This window comes from Gossypium hirsutum, chromosome A10, assembly GCF_007990345.1.
Source record: "Gossypium hirsutum isolate 1008001.06 chromosome A10, Gossypium_hirsutum_v2.1, whole genome shotgun sequence".
NCBI lineage: Eukaryota > Viridiplantae > Streptophyta > Magnoliopsida > Malvales > Malvaceae > Gossypium > Gossypium hirsutum.
Window position 1 is genome coordinate 111248285 of NC_053433.1, and position 17194 is coordinate 111265478.

Sequence of the window (17194 nt, forward strand, 5' to 3'; positions counted from 1 at the left end):
CACTTTGGCCCCCTCTAAAAATAATAAAAATTTGATTTAGTCCTTTAAAATTTATAAAGATATAAGCTATTTAAATGGTGAAATTACATTTTTACTGTCATAAAAATTACAATTTAATTTTGGCCTCCCCTAAAAAAAATTCTGGCTTCGCCCTTACTTCCATACTTCCCAATGCCATGTGTCAAGGCAAGGGCGAAGCCAATGGGGAGGGGGGATTAAGTTGTATATTTCTATGAGAGTTAAAATGCAATTTCATAATTTTAATACCTTCTATCTTTATAAATTTTAAAGGACTAAATCAAAATTTTATTATTTGGAGGATCAAAGTGTAATTTTACTTTTTACTAAATTTAAAATTTATAAAACTTAAAAAAAAGTAAAATTTTACATTTTAGAGGAGACGAGAGCTACTACCAACCCCTTGGTGCCACCCCTATGTTTAGGGTCCACCATAACTCATCAAACCTACCATTTAATGATACATATATAGCCTATATATAGCATGCGTACATATAGGGGTGTTCAAACTTCGGTTAAAATCGAATTAATCAGTCGAACCAATCTAATTTAGTTAATCAGTTGGTGGCTGAACTTAGTTTGATTGGAAGTCGATTAATAGTTTTTTGGAATTGCAGTTATCAATTAATTCAATTCAAAATTAGGTAATTAGCCGAACTTAATAATTATGTAGTTTCAAGACCTAAAATTTTGGTTAACTTTCAAAACAAATGAACATTATCAATGTATTTTTTTTATATGTTTTATACTTGTTTTAAACAAAAGACAAAAAATTATAAATTTCAGTTAACTAACCGAAATATTTTGATTCGGTTAATTTTTTTTTAAATTCGATTATGTTACTATTAAAGAATTATTTAATTCGGTTAATTCAATTAATGGTAATTTAATTCAATAAACGTTTTAACACACCTACACACATACACTTGACACAATGTTACCCTATCGAAATGTTTCCTCTACCCTTTTTTTAAATGCTCGCATAGAAATATAAAATAAATCATAAAATAGATAAAGATACATATACAATTATATAAAAATAAAAATAAAAAAAATGATTATATAACATGGCTTTGTAACTATAGCTCCAACTTGAAAATGACTTGAAAATCTCTACTTTCGGAGAAGAATTTGAGGGTTTCCGTTTTTCCCTAACAAATACCAAAACTCTTTGAGAATATCATGGGAAAGTTGAATGACAAAGTGGAGTGAAGTAGGCTAAAATGGCATCAAGAATAAGGAAGATGGAGGGTGATAATGAAGGGTGATTCGCTTCCTTACTGAAATATCCGAGTGCATAGTTCACCCAATAGAGTGTCAATCCATGGATAATAACTTCGTCAGCTGGTAAAATTTCAAGGTTTTCCATGTTGATATAACTTTTCTTTTTGGAAAATTTTACGGGGTTTTTCATCTTTTTATTTTGAACTTTAATGTTCGATTTAGTGTTTCTAAGAGCCACATCATCATTTTTTTTATGTTGTTTAGGGTTCCTAGGTGACGTATTTGAAGGGGCGTTTACTCATGTATTACCCCGAAAAGATAAAAGATGATAAAGTTTTTCCAATCTTATCACTTTTGGAATTTAATGGTTACAACAATTATGTCTTCATGTTTACATTTAATTTTTATTTATGCTGATTTCTAAATTTTACTTATTTATTATCTATATTTTTTTATTATAATTCAATTAATTATCAATTTAATTGAAATTTTATTATTATTTTTCTAAAAATTTTGGGAGTCTTCTAATTAAGATTTTTCAATTAATTATTGGTATGTAATTAGGATGGTGAGTTAATAATCGCATTTTCTCTTCTTCTTTTTTTCTAGCACATAAAGTAAGATAACTTAAAATGCTTTAAAAATAATTTTTGTTAAATAATTAGTAATAATGACTTTATTAGTTTAGTGGCAACGCTTTAGTTTATCTATAGGTTCTAAGTTTGAAACCCTTAGTATGCATGCAGCCAAAATATTTTATTTTTCTATTTTTACCCCATGAAAGTATCAAATTTTCAAAATAATCCAGTCAAAAACCTTTTTCTTTTTTCAATTTATTTCTTATTTTAAAGTAGTCTCAATTTTACATTAATTGTTAAAACCTATTTAAATTATACAGGTGAGAATGGGTCGAGTCGGGCTCAACTAAAAATTTAGGTCTGTTTGCTGGGCTCGGCCTAGCCCGAAAAAGAGGCCTAAAATTTTTCCAAAACCCGACCCGAATAAAAATGCTAAAATACAAGTCCGACTTGGTCCACCCATATTAATTTTTATATTATTTATTATATAATTTTAAAAAATATACAATACATCAAAAATACTAAAAACATCAAAATAAATATTTCTCAACAAATTGAAAATAAATTTTACAAAAATATACATACTTAAATAACACTAAGATAGATGCAACTTAACAAGCAAATGTCTTTAAAATAATAACAAAATTAACAAATATCTTTAAAATAATAACAAAATTAACAGTAAAATAAGTTTTATACAATATCCAAACAATAACAACAAAATAGTAGCAACATAATAGTAAAATGATAGCAAAATAGGAGAAAACAATAAGAAAATAATATTAAAAAAAGTATTTTTTTTGTCATTTAGTAAATTCGAGTCGGGCCGGGCTCAGGCCAAAAATACCTTACTCGAGGCCCGACCTATTTTTTAAACAGGCCTTAATTTTTTGTCTAAACCCATTTTTCGAGCTTATATTTTTTCCCAAACCCTCCCACATTTCGGGCGGGCCCGACCCGACCCATGATTAGGTCTATTCAATAAGGAAAATGGTTTATTATAAATAGGCAAGTTTAATCAAACCCTAGAATCATTACTTAGCAAATTTACAAGAAAAACACCTTCAAATACTTTTCTTTCCAAATCAACTTTCAAGAAAAAAGAGTCAGTTTTCAAAACCATCCCTCTTCCTCAAGTGGATTGTCAGCCTCCTCTTCCAACCAAGGTTTTTGTGTTTTCTCAAACCAGGTGTGGGATTTATCCTAAATCTTTGTGTATAATTAAAAATATTAGGAAGTAGAAGTAGCATGAGGTGAACCCAAGTAGAACCCCTTTGTATGTGCGAAACCATGTGTGAACCCCCTTAGGTGCGAACATGTACGTGTGAGCCCCTAGCATGTGTGAACCTCCTAGTAGGTAAACCCCGTGTATGTAAACCCTTTTTGTATGCAAACACCCTATTGCGACCCCACATGCATAAATATATAGGATTACTTATGCGAACCCTTACTAAATCCATACGAACCCTAATTGTTTATGACGTGCGAACCCTATGATTTGCATACGAACCCTAGAATATGCCATGCAAGTCAATTTATGCGAGTCTAATATTATTAAATGCAAGTAAATTTATGCGAGCCTGTTAATATTACATGTGAGTCAAATTATGCGAATCAACTATTTTTTATTACATTCAAACCACTGTATGATAATATGCGAGCCATAATTATGCGAACTCCATAATAGGTGTAACATGCGAACCCCAAACTGTGAACCCTAGATGCGATCCCTACTTGTGTGAACCCTAGGTGCGAACTACCTGTACAAGACTATGTGTGCGACCCTATATGTATAACCCTATAAGTGCAAACCCTACTTATGTATGTGTTAGACAAACCAAGTATGTTAAATTGCATGAATAAAATTGTATATGTCAAACCAAGTATGTGCGAGACTATTTTTTACATAAACATCGATCAATATAATCACAAGTCCCTTATAAGGCTCTACGAGACCTTAAAACATGCTTGGAAGAGGTTCAGGACTAAACCGATAACACTTGCAAACTTTAGGAAACACATAAAATTTTCAAACATTCAAGAGTCACACACCCATGTGAATAGGCCGTGTGCCTTACACGGCCACCAGATACACTCGTGTCACAAGCCGTGTGAAAACAGGGCATACATACTAACTTGCACCACAAGGCCGAAGACAAGCCCATGTGCCATAGCCGTGGGAAATCTGGAGGGAGTTACTGACTTGGGTCACACGGCCAGCCACATACCCATGAGCTAGCCCGTGTGCCAGCCCATGTACCACACACAGCCAGTAGACACGCCCGTGTGTCTAGGCTGTGCCAAACCTATAGGATATACTGACTTAATTCGAAGCGCTACCCCGGGGGACACACGGCCGTGTACCAAGGCCATGTGTCACACACAGTCAAGCCACACACCTGTGTGCTTGGCCGTGTGGAGTGAAAATAGGCTTGATTAAAACCACATTTCTCACCCTCCTCATGCCTTCCTACAACAAGACATTTTATACCATTTCAATACATACATCATCAACTCATGCACATTTCATACTATAATAACACTAGCCAATTCAATACACATTTACTACTCCAATCATATTGATTTCATATACCAAACCAACAAGTCATAACCTTAACTTCTATAAGCCTTTTCTTACCATCATACTAACTATTTAATACACCAATTGTCAACTAGCTACACAAGCCAACGTATAACCATCACAAAATATGCCAAAACATAATGCCATATATATATACATCACATATATCACTTATCAAACACATAATTCAAGCCAACTTAAATGACCATACACATCACTATTTACAAGCCAAATCTCATGGCTAATATCATAACTCAAAACATACCCAGATAGTACTAGCCTATACATGCTATATACCATATATACAAAGCTTCAAAAGTACCAACAAGATGATTGATAGTGTGATGATGGTTCCTGATGATCCTCGAGTCCGAGCTAGCTTCGATAATCTGTAAAATAGTGAAAAATAAACACAGTAAGCTTTAAAAGCTTAGTAAGTCATATACAAATAAAATTATCACATGATTCAACACCATTTCCATCAAATAGGCAAACTATGAATAAACACATATAAGTTCATAACCCTTTCTCATTGTACACATATTCAATATCATAGTTGAATTCATCAATTACTTCCCTTTTCAATGCTCGTATGAATCTCATATGTACCTGAATCACTTAACTCATTCACACATTCTTTCTTGACTTGACTTTGCCCATTGAACCATTCAGAATCGTTAAGGATACTCAAAAATCACAATAGCTCGTACAATGCTATATCCCAAATATGGTCTTACATGTTATCACATATCGATGCCATTGTCCAAACAAGGTCTTACACGAAATCATGTAACGATACCAATGTCCCAAACATGGTCTTACATGTAACCACATCTCGGTAATCCTAATGTATTGACATTTGTATCTTATAATATTCCTAAGGTTCGTACGGGACTTTCAAATGTCATAACTCTGTCGATTCTTGCTCGTATTTGCTCATTCAACATTCATATCAATTCAATGACAATTAAACATGTATAATTCAATTTAAAGACATTTATTTGCGTATGAACTTACCTCTTATATACACTGAACGGCGGATCGACTACTCAACGACTTTTGAATTCCCCTAATCTAAATCTAATTTCTTTCGTTCTTGATCTATATACATTCAAAATTAACTCATTTATTCATTGATTCATTTAATTTAATCCACAAACACATATTTGAGAATTTTTACACTTTAGCCCCTAAAGTTTCACATTTATTCAATTTAGTCCCTATTTCATAAATACACAAAATTCACAAAATTCAATAAGACCCATGCTTGTTTGAATTACCCTTATGCCCTTAGTAGCCCATATATTTCATTTATTCACACTTTTAACCCCACATTTTTATATTTTCACAAATTAATTCCTAATTTATATTTTCTCTAAAAATCACTTAACAAAACATATTAATCTATCATTTATCTTCCATTTTTCATAATCAACCATCACAAATCATATAGATTCAATAATGACACTTCATAAAATCATCAAAAAAATCAAAAATTAAGGCACAAGCTAGCTAGTACTCAAAGCAACGATCACAAAAACGTAGAAATCATCAAAAACCAAGTAAAAGACATACCTTAATCAAAGATTCAAAGGACCAAACCCTATATGAGCATAAAATAGTATTTTTCACCTTCAAAATTCAGCTAAGGCATAAAAGATGGACAAAAATCATGTTTGATTATGATTTTGTGATTTACCTATTTACCCTTAATAAATAAACTTAGAAATTTATAATTCACGTCCATAAATGTCCATTAACCTTATTAGTGGCATAATAACATCATAAGGACCTCACAGTTAATCAACCATAGCAATTAGACACCTTTATCAAATAGAATGCAAATTTTACATTTTTCGCGATTTAGTCCTTTTCTCAAATTAAGCATCCAAACGATAAAATTTCATGAAACTTTCACACATATATAATCACATGCTGTAAACACCAAAAATGATATTAAAATAATTTTTTGACCTCAGATTTGTGGTTTCAAAACCACTGTTCTGATTTAGCTAGAACCGGGCTATTACAATCCTTACCTGTGTGAACCCTAGGTGCGAACTACTTATGCAAGACTATGTGTGCAACTCTATATGTATAACCCTATAAGTGCAAACCCTACTTATGTATGTGTTAGCCAAACCAAGTATGTTAAATCGCATGAAGAAAATTGTATATGTAATACTGTTTTAATACACACAAATTATATATGTATATGTGAAATTGATATGAATGCATGAATGATCACATGTTACTAAATGCTAGTATGAATTATTGAATGTTGCAATCAATTGATGATAAAAAGCATTACATGCTAAGTATGTGTGTATAATTATATGAAAAATGGGTATTAAGCACGGAGGAGTTTCGTAGGAGACAGTGGCAATTTAAGTCCACATCGAAAGTTAGTACTGCATGAAGTAGGCGACAATGTCATCAAAACTAGATAAATCAGGATAACATTTTAAAAAACCATAAAAAATCAGGCAATCGGGATGGTAAGTTATTGTAGTAAAAGTCATCGCCACAAATGACAAAGTGAACGACCATCATCACCTGTAATCAAATCCAAGATAGTTAGTATTTGTTATGTGTTTTGGAGTGTCGGGCAATGCTTGAGGGTCGATAGGATGGACGGGTAAGAACTTAATCCATAAATTGCATTGTATCATATATAAATTGATTATACATTAATTTGCTATATGTACCATGAAGAAGGCTTAGTTCATTACTATGCTATGAATTATATGCTTTACCATTTTTACAATTATATATAATGATTTATAATTTAGACTCACACTGAGCTAATGTAAGTTCACTTCCCCTTTCTTACTTCTCAGGTAACATAGAAAACTAGGACGTAAGATGACATCGAAGGATCTTCGGATTAGCAAGTTGTTTTCATTATTTCTATTTTAAAGTTTTCTTTAAAAAAATTATTTTTGAGTTGTAATTATTATTGTTCCACATTTTTATTTTAGGATTAAAAGTAGTTCAGCTTAGCTTGATAGTGAAAGTTAATATTTGGATATATTGTATTCTAATTCGGTTTAGAAAACTACCAATTTTTTAACAAATGATTTTCTACTCTCTTTTTCTAAATATTTAAAGATTTTGTTAAGCTTTTTTCACATGTTTAAAGAGAAGCTTACAGGATCACTTCAGTGATTGAATATAATGTCTTCGACTTAGTGAAAGCTTATAGGTCAAGTCAGGGGCGTTACACTTGGAGTCAAATTTTATTTTATTTTCTTCACTTAAAAAATGAGTAAATTAATCCTTCTACATTAGATCAAAGAGCAAATTGGTCTTTTTTGTTGAAAATTTTATCTATTTTTACTATTAAAAATTAGAATGGTTGATAGAATAATTAGACAAATATACATGACCTACTATTGGTATCTCATTCTAACATATGGAGACCAATTTGTAATAGTAATAGATGAAAATTTTTAAAAGAATTAGATATTATATGCGATATCAAAAAAGTAAATTGGATATGTTAGTTTTACTGAAAAGTGGGTAAATTAGGTATTATATGCGATATCAAAAAAGTAAATTAATTCTTTTAAAAATTTTCATTATTACTGTTACAAATTGGTCTCCATATGTTAGAATGAGATACCAATAGTAGGTCACGTATATCTGTCTGATTATTCTATTAACCATTTTAATTTTTAATAGTAAAAATAGATAAAATTTTTAACAAAAAAGACCAATTTACTTTTTGATCTAATGTAGAAGGATTAATTTACTCATTTTTTAAGTGAAGAAAATAAAACACAAATGGTTTTAAATAGACCATTATCGAAAATTGGTTCTTGGCCTGCTTATGAATTTCTTTTATTTTCACATGTTATTATTTTGTAAATAAATAAACTACAATGATATGAATTAAATTAAATTTCGAAATCACATATTTTTTATCTTTAAAATTATGCAGCTTCTTTTAGGGGTTTTGCTGTAGTTTGGGAAAAATGCATATCAAAAATTTTAATGTTTTATCAAAATGATCAAAATTTTTACGAATTCTTTCTAATTGATTACGTAAATGAGTTTACCCACTTTTAAGTAAGAGTTTTAAAATTGTATAACTACAAGCATTTCAATACTTTAGTTAAAAAAAATAAAATTATATTGAATAAATAAACAAAGAAAACATAAAAAAGTTATAACTTTCCCATAAAAATTTAACAACATTATCTCTTACTTTCATAATCAACATAGATGTTGTTGAGCTACATTAGACTCAATCCCGATTCTAAAACAGATTAGTTCATCGAAATCCATTTAAATAATTCATTTTACTCTTTAAAAATATTTTATTTAAATTTAATTATAAAAATATATTATAAAATTATGTTTATTTCTCTTTTTTTATAATTACTAAACTGTGGAATCGGCAAATTTGAAATTAAAAAATCTAAATTTAAGTTTAACACAAAGCGATAAATAAATTATTACAACAACGATGTCAAATAATTAAATTGATGAATAAAAACTTAATTAGAAGTCGATGAATATAATTTTTATGTTAAATAAGTATTAAATACAGTAATTATTTATTAATTTATATCTTTAGTTTAATAACATATATTATAAAAATTAATTGATTAAAACTCAGATGACATTTTTAGGGTGAACTTTTTTAAACTTTAACATCAATTATCTTAAATATATTTAAAAAATTATTTCATAGAAATTATTTATAATATCTTTTTCAATTTTTCTTTATTATAAATTATAAAAATATTTCCACTAAAATTTAAAAGGTAACAAATTAACAAATTTAATGAGATGAAAAGTATATAATAAAATACAAAACCATTTTTTTTTTTTTAGATAAAGTCGATCTATACCCAATTTTGAGAAAATGCCGAACCTACATGCCACCAGTTGTGGTTGAACTGGTTCTATGATCTAATTCTAATGGACCACTTTAATTCTAACATTTTTCAACGATGAAAATAGCTTGATTTAAGTAACGTGCGACCCAAATCCATATCACCTGTACAAGCCCAATTTTGGGCCCAAATAAACATAACCCAACTATAAACTCAAAACTTAGCCCAAAACACTAACCCAACCCCAAAAAAAAATCAAAAAAATAAAAATCCTAATCCCACCTACTCCACCCTTGTTGGCCACCCACCTTGGCCACCTACTCCACCACCCTTGTTGGCCACCTACTCCACCACCATTGTTGGCCGCCCACCTTGGCCACCTAAACCACCCCAACCACTCCACTTGCTTACAAAAATTTATTTGTAAAATTTGGCTATAAAAGCCATTCAAGACTATGTTAGAAGGGGTGATTTTTGTTTTTTGGAAAGGCTAGTTTTTAGAGATTAATCAAAGATCAAAGCAAAAGAGGTTTCTTTTGTCTATTCTCATCTTATGTTCTTTGTTTGTTTATTGTTTTCCTTTCAATTTTATTTTGTTTTTTTTTTATATACGAAAGTAAAAATAAAAGTAAGAAGCTTACCTATATTTTCATTACCGAAAAAAGTTTTTTTTGAGGTCCGGCCGCCGTGAACGGTGGCGCCGATGGCGGCCCGTGGGGGTCCATGACCGAAGCAAAACCGGACCAACGGCCGGATTTAGAAAAGAGAGAGAAAGAGAGTTGAGAGCTTTGTTTTATTTTTTTATTTTATTATTTTTACTATTATTTATATTATTATTATTTCTCATGTATATATTATTATTTATATTATTATATTATATATGCCCTCTCCATATTTATTTATATTATTACTATCATTATTGTTACTTCTATTATTTTTTATTTCTGACTACTATTATTATATATATGTATTTTTGTTTGTATTATTATTATTATTATTATCACCCCTATTGTTATTACTTTACTTTTGTATTCTAATATATTATTAATATTACTCATATTTTCATTATTTTTGCTATTACTATTATTATTATATATTAGTGTATATTTTTATGTATATATATATTTATATATAGTATTTTTTTATTACTTTAATTTAATATTTTTATTATATTTGCTTTTTGTATTTCTATATTTATTATTATTATTATATAGTAGTGTGTATTTCTATTATATACATATATATATTTTTATATATAGTATTATTGTTTACTTTACTTTAATATTATTCTTATTATCATTATATCCAACCCAATAATAATTCTTTCATAAAAGTAATATTCCGTATTTGGTAATTCGAGACAATCATGCCCTAACTTATTGGGTTTCGATTTTTCTCCTTTAACCTAAATAACGGAATACTCTTTTAAATCGCGACATGAGTTTTGAAAAATGCTTATTCTCGGAGATACGAGGTGTTGTGCCCTAACTTATCGGGTATGGCATTTTGTTACCTCGAAATAAGATTTTTGCAAGTAAAGGCAATATTCAGTGTTCGGGAATTCGAGGAAACGTGCCCTAACTTACTGGGTTTCGATTTTCCTCGTTCACCTTAACTAACTGAATAACCTTTTGAAATACACGAATTTTTATATAAAAGGCAAGCTCGCTCTCGAAAATTCAAGATGTCCTGTCCTAACTTATTGGATGTGACATTTTATATTGTGAGACGAGAAGGTCCTTAACATTTGAGCATTTTCTTTACAAAGAGGGATTGTATTTTAAATTCTTTCAAGTTTTCAAATTTTCGACACTAAGACACTAATTAATCAACTAGGTACCAATTTTGGGCGTATTGAGGGTGCTAATCCTTCCTTGTGCGTAACCGACTCCCGAACTCATTTTCTGATTTTCGTAGACCAAAAATTATCGTTTTAGTAAATCTTAACTTTTATTAAAATGATTAATTTAAGGTGATCCGATCACACCTAAAAAGATTGGTGGCGACTTCTGTTTTCGTTTTTTTCTCCAAGTTGATACCCGTTTTTTCAAAAAAAAAATGGTTACGATAGCTTGGCGACTCCACTGGGGACCTTTATAAGAGAGTCAAGCCACAAGTTGATTAACTTTTGTCTTTTTTTCGAAAATTGAGAATTTGGTTTTGATATACGATCTCTTCATTGCGTTTCACCCGTTTTTCGTACTATTTTCATCATTTTATTCCTATTTTCTTTAATCGTTTCAAGTTTTTATGCATATATCTTCTCGCATTGCATTGCATGACCGTTGTGGTCACACCCTTAAGTGGGAGTGAGAAACTACGCCTTCGTGAGGTTTTCACCTCCGTGCAGGATAGTGGATCACTTTCGGAATACATCCGTACCTATGGTTTCGTGAGATTTTCATCTCCGTGTAGCCATAGGGAAATGTATTCTCCTGAACTGAACTCGGTCTGTATGAGCCTATAATGGGTGAGGATCGAGGAATCTGCTAGTTCAGGTACCCTTACTCTAGAACCAAACCACATATAGAGTGACCTAGGAGCCCACCCTAGGTAGAGCCACTCCGAACCCCTAGTGGTCACCCAAATTGCTTTATTTGTTATTTATTTATCCTGCACTAACGTGTTTTATTTTTGTTTTGTTTATAATTGCATTACATTACATCATCCTAGGAAGGAGGTGTTGATTCATATTTGATTACTAAATAGAATAGTTTGTCATAAGGAAACGAATTTCTTGATAAAGTAGATTATAGTGCGATCGCCTGAATACAGTCCAAGTAAACACGATAAGAGAAAGCTGGTAGTTCACGGAAGAATACATGATGTAATTGCCAGAGATTCAAGCCAACAAAGGCATGACGAGAGAAAGCCGGAAGTTCACAAAAGAATACATGACTTGATTTGATTGCCAACGAAGATTATCCAAGAGCCGACACTTTTGATGAGTATCATGGAGATAAGCGAGCAAGAGATCGAGGCTCAGATTAAGCAGCAAGGAACTAGTAAAGGCATCTTTTAGAGAATTTACAAGATTCGACCATAAAGAAAAGATCAGCGTTTACTTGGACTATGAAGGGCAATACCGCATATGTAATCTATTTTCATGTAAAGAAATATGTTTTCTAGAAAAGTTATTCTAATGGAATTGAATTCAAGATCAACATCTTCCTTTCTTTTGCATTCATTCCATACATTTGCATTACATTGAAACATTTGTATTAAACTTTCAGTAAAGAACCCTGATTAAACAAAATTATTTCAGTTAACCTGGAAACCAACGAGAATCAAGCAACCGAACACAGCCACTATACCCGCCGTAAAACCAAAGCAATGGACCAGAGATTAGAAAGGATAAAACAAATGCAAAGGGAGATGCAATAACAATTACAAGCACAGATGCAAGAGCAACTGGCTAAGATACAGCAAGATATGAGGGACCATATGTTGGAGTCCCAGAAAAGTATGATGGACCAATTAACTCGTCTATTGGCTGGCGGATTAAAAAAAGGGAAAAGCCCTTTGATCAATGCGGGAGAAGATAATGAAGATCCTACCTACCTTCCGGGTTTTGCCCCAGCGGACGTTCAGACACAACCTGACATGTACCCAAGAAGGCCATCGGTCACAATTAGGCCCCAACTATTTCAGGCCGGTGTTTCAGCACTGATGAATTATCAGGCCGGCTCGGGCTCTAATCCGAGGGACAACCCAACTAATCCTGTGGTCCTCAATCTTGATGAAGTAACAGAAGTAGAAAAGACAAGGGTAGAACTCCCGAGAGAGCTTGAAGAAAGGTGTAGATGGTTGGAAGAAAAATTTAAAGAAATGGAAAGCACCGACTATCGTGGTGGAATCGATGCTAAGGAATTAAGTTTGGTTCCAGACTTGGTACTCCCTCCCAAGTTCAAAACTCCAGAATTTGAGAAATACAACGGGACTAGCTGTCCCGAAGCTCACATCACTATGTTCTGCATACGAATGGCAGGCCATGTCAACAATGACCAACTATTAATTCGCTGCTTCCAAGAAAGTCTAGTTGGGGCCGCTTCTAGATGGTACAACCAGTTGAGTCGCGCCCAGATCAGTTCATGGAAAGATTTAGCACAAGCCTTCATGAAGCAGTACGGTCATGTGGTGGACATAGCCCCTGATAGAATCACTTTACAGAATATGGAGAAGAAGCATAATGAGAGCTTTAGGCAGTACGCCCAGCGATGGAGAGAAGTGGCCACACAGGTCCAACCCCCTCTGTTGGAAAAAGAAACCACTATGCTCTTCATCAATACCCTGAAGGCACCTTTTATTAACCACATGCTGGGTAGCGCAACCAAGAGTTTTTCGGACATAGTAATGTGGAAAAATAAAGGCTGGGGAAAACGCTAAGAGGTCAGCGCCAAGAAAGAAAGAGCATGAGGTGAATAATGTGAGCTCATATTCGAAATCGATCACCGTAAGCAAACCAATGTCGACAACTACTGGACAGCAGGGCTCACCCAGACAAGAACCCAACACAAAACAAAATAGGGAGAAACTTCAATTTACGCCCATTCCAATGACGTACAAGGAGTTATACCAGAGTTTTTTTGATGCACATGTCGTGTCTCCCTTCTATCTAAAGCCAATGCAACCTCCATACCCCAAATGGTATGACGCAAATGCCCAATGCGAATACCATGCGGGAGCCACAGGACACTCGATAGAAAACTGCACCACTTTTAAGAAATTGGTTGAAAGAGTCATCAACATGGGGATTGTGAAATTTGATGATACATCCAATACAGAGAACCCATTACCTAACCATGGGGATAAGGGAATAAATGCGATAATTGAGAGTTCAGGGAAAGAAATTAAGCTGAGTATTGCAGAAGTAAATACCCCGTTGGAGGAAGTTTGGAAGAAAATAGTAGAAAGAATGTTGATAGCACAGAATTCAAGGGTCAGACCTCGAGAAGTGAAGAATTATTGTGAGTTCCACGATCAAGAGGATCATGAGATTCAGAAATACAGCCAATTCAGGGCTTTAGTACAAGGATTAATGGATAATAAGGAGCTGGTATTCTTCGAATATGTTGGGAGCCTGGAAGAAGTAGATGTGTGTGCCTCCGAAGAGGGGTCGACGAAGGATGTTTACAAAGTCAACCACCCAGTAGTTATCATATCACGTCCGAGAATGAATGAAGCCAGGGCACGAGTTGCGCCAAAGGTCGTGATCCAAAAGCCCGTTGCTTTTCCTTATAAAGATAGCAAAAGGGTACCGTGGAACTATAGCTACAATGTGACATTCCCAGGAGAGGAGACCCCGATTAATGCATCAGAGGAAGTTCAAGACGAAGGTTTTTACACACGCAGCGGAAGGCGTTATACCCCAAATACAAAAGTCGAGCAGGTTAAAGAAAAATCATTAGCAATTGAGCAAAAGAAAGTGAAGCCGGTGAGGCCTGAACCAACTGTTAATGAATCAGTGACTAAAAAAGAAGCCAAGGAATTCTTAAAATTCCTAAAGCACAGCGAATATAGTGTCGTAGAATAGTTGCACAAACAACCAGCGCGTATATCAGTACTGGCCTTACTTTTAAGTTCCGAAACCCATCGCAGCGCATTGATGAAGGTGCTGAATGAAACTTATGTTGCTAACGATATCTCTGTAAACAAACTGGACCGCTTAGTCAACAATATAAGTGCCGACAACTTCATATTCTTCAATGACGATGAGGTACCGCCAGGGGGCCGAGGATCAACTAAAGCTTTGCACATCACGACTCACTGTAAAGGGTACACGTTACCGGGGGTATTAATTGACAATGGGTCTGCACTGAATGTCCTACCCCTATCTACGCTGAGTAGGTTGCCAGTGGATAGTTCCCATATGAAGACATGCCAAAATATAGTGAGAGCATTTGATGGCACGGAAAGGAGGGTAATAGGGAGAATTGAAGTACCCCTCTTAGTCGGGCCGAGCACATACGAAGTAGATTTCTTGGTCATGGACATTAAGCCTTCGTATAATTGCCTATTGGGGAGACCATGGATACACTCGGCAGGGGCAGTCCCTTCATCGCTGCACCAAAAGTTGAAATTAGTGACTGAAGGTCGGTTAGTAACGATCAATGCTGAAGAGGATATCATCGCGACAATAACTAGTGACACCCCATATCTTGAGGCAAATGATGAGGCAATCGAGTGCTCTTTTCGATCTTTGGAGTTTGTGAATGCGACGTTCATCACAGAAGGAAATAAAATTCCAATACCTAGGTTATCTGAGATTACAAGAATGGGACTACGGCTAACTATTGGAAAAGGGGCTCTACCCGAAAGAGGACTCGGGAGATACCTCCAGGGAAGGATTAATATACCAATGATGAAGGACAAACAAGACCGTTTTGGGTTAGGGTTTAAGCCGGACATGAAACAAAAAAAGAAGGAACTTGAGAAGAAGCAAGAAAGAAGGAGAACGCGATTGAGCGGGGGAGAAATCGAATGGGAACCAATGATCTTCCCCCATATATCGAAGACTTTTGTGTCTGGAGGGGTCATTCACTCTGAACGAAAGACGTCGGGAAAGGAAATCTTGGAAGGAATGATGGAGAGTTTGGACATCAACGCCACATATGAAGAAGGAACTGGGGTAGAGAATTTGTCAGGCATTCGCTCCTATGAGCCAGAAAGTGTTCTGAATAATTGGACTGCGGAAGAGATTCCTGTAGTCTTTAGAACTAACTCAGAGTAATGTCCAAAACACGCTTATTGCTCTAGGCTTAGGAGTAAGAAGTGTCCTTTTGTGAAATAGGCTTATGTTCGAAATTATCATTTCAATAAAATGCATCCTTTCGACTTATTCCATGCAAATATTTTTCATTCATGATCATACCATACATATATTTGTTCTTAGATTCTCTTATTCTTTGTATCTTCCTTCGTACCTACAACAGGTCTTCAGATATCAATGATGTGAGTGACGTTGCTACTCATTCAGAGTCTCCTTTTGAGCGGGATATGTGTCTAAAAGGATCTCAGGACTTTGAAGATGACGGAGACTGTAACTTATCCCCTGATTTGTTAAGGATGGTAGAACACGAGGAGAAACAGATTTTACCCCACAAAGAGACCGTGGAAGTCGTGAACTTGGGAGATGAACTAGAAATGAGAGAAGTAAAGATCGGAGCTTGCATCACCACAGAGACAAAGCGGGACCTTATTGAGTTACTCCAAGAGTTCAAGGATGTCTTTGCATGGTCATATCAGGATATGCCTGGGCTAAGTACTGACATTGTGGTACACAAGCTCCCCATAAAAGAAGCCAGTTCAGCAAAAGCTTCGAAGGATGCGGCCCGATGTTCTGTTGAAAATAAAAGAAGAGGTCAAGAAGCAATTTGATGCTGGTTTCTTACAAGTAGTTAAGTACTCAAAATGGGTAGCCAACATCGTCCCCGTCCCTAAAAAAGATAAAAATTTACGGATGTGTGTAGACTACAGAGACTTAAAAAAGGCCAGCCCGAAAGATAATTTCCCGTTGCCTCATATCGACACCTTAGTGGACAACACTACAGGTTACTCATTCTTCTCCTTCATGGATGGTTTCTCGGGGTACAATCAGATCAAGATGCATCCTGAAGACATGAATAAAACCACATTTGTGACCATGTGGGGAACCTTTTGCTATAAAGTAATGCCGTTCGGATTGAAAAATGCGGGAGCAACATATCAGAGAGCCATGGTAACCCTATTTCATGATATGATGCATAAAGAAATTGAAGTCTATGTCGACGACATGATTGCCAAATCTCGGACTGAAGAAGAGCATGTGCAAGTCTTGAGGAAATTATTTTTGAGGTTGAAAATATTCCAGTTGAAACTCAATCTAGCGAAGTGTACCTTTGGGGCCAGGTCTAGAAAACTACTTGGATTCGTAGTTAGTGAAAAAGGGATTGAGATTGCCCTAGATAAAG

General features: G+C 34.1%; 1 long non-coding RNA gene across 1 annotated transcript; it reads left to right on the top strand.

Annotated features, from left to right (window-relative positions):
* The first annotated feature begins 1129 nt into the window (after window positions 1-1129).
* Window positions 1130-1626, top strand: LOC121207715 (uncharacterized). Its single transcript, XR_005902837.1, has 2 exons — window positions 1130-1365; window positions 1507-1626. It is a non-coding gene; the product is annotated as an uncharacterized lncRNA (long non-coding RNA).
* Window positions 1627-17194: the final 15568 nt, after the last annotated feature.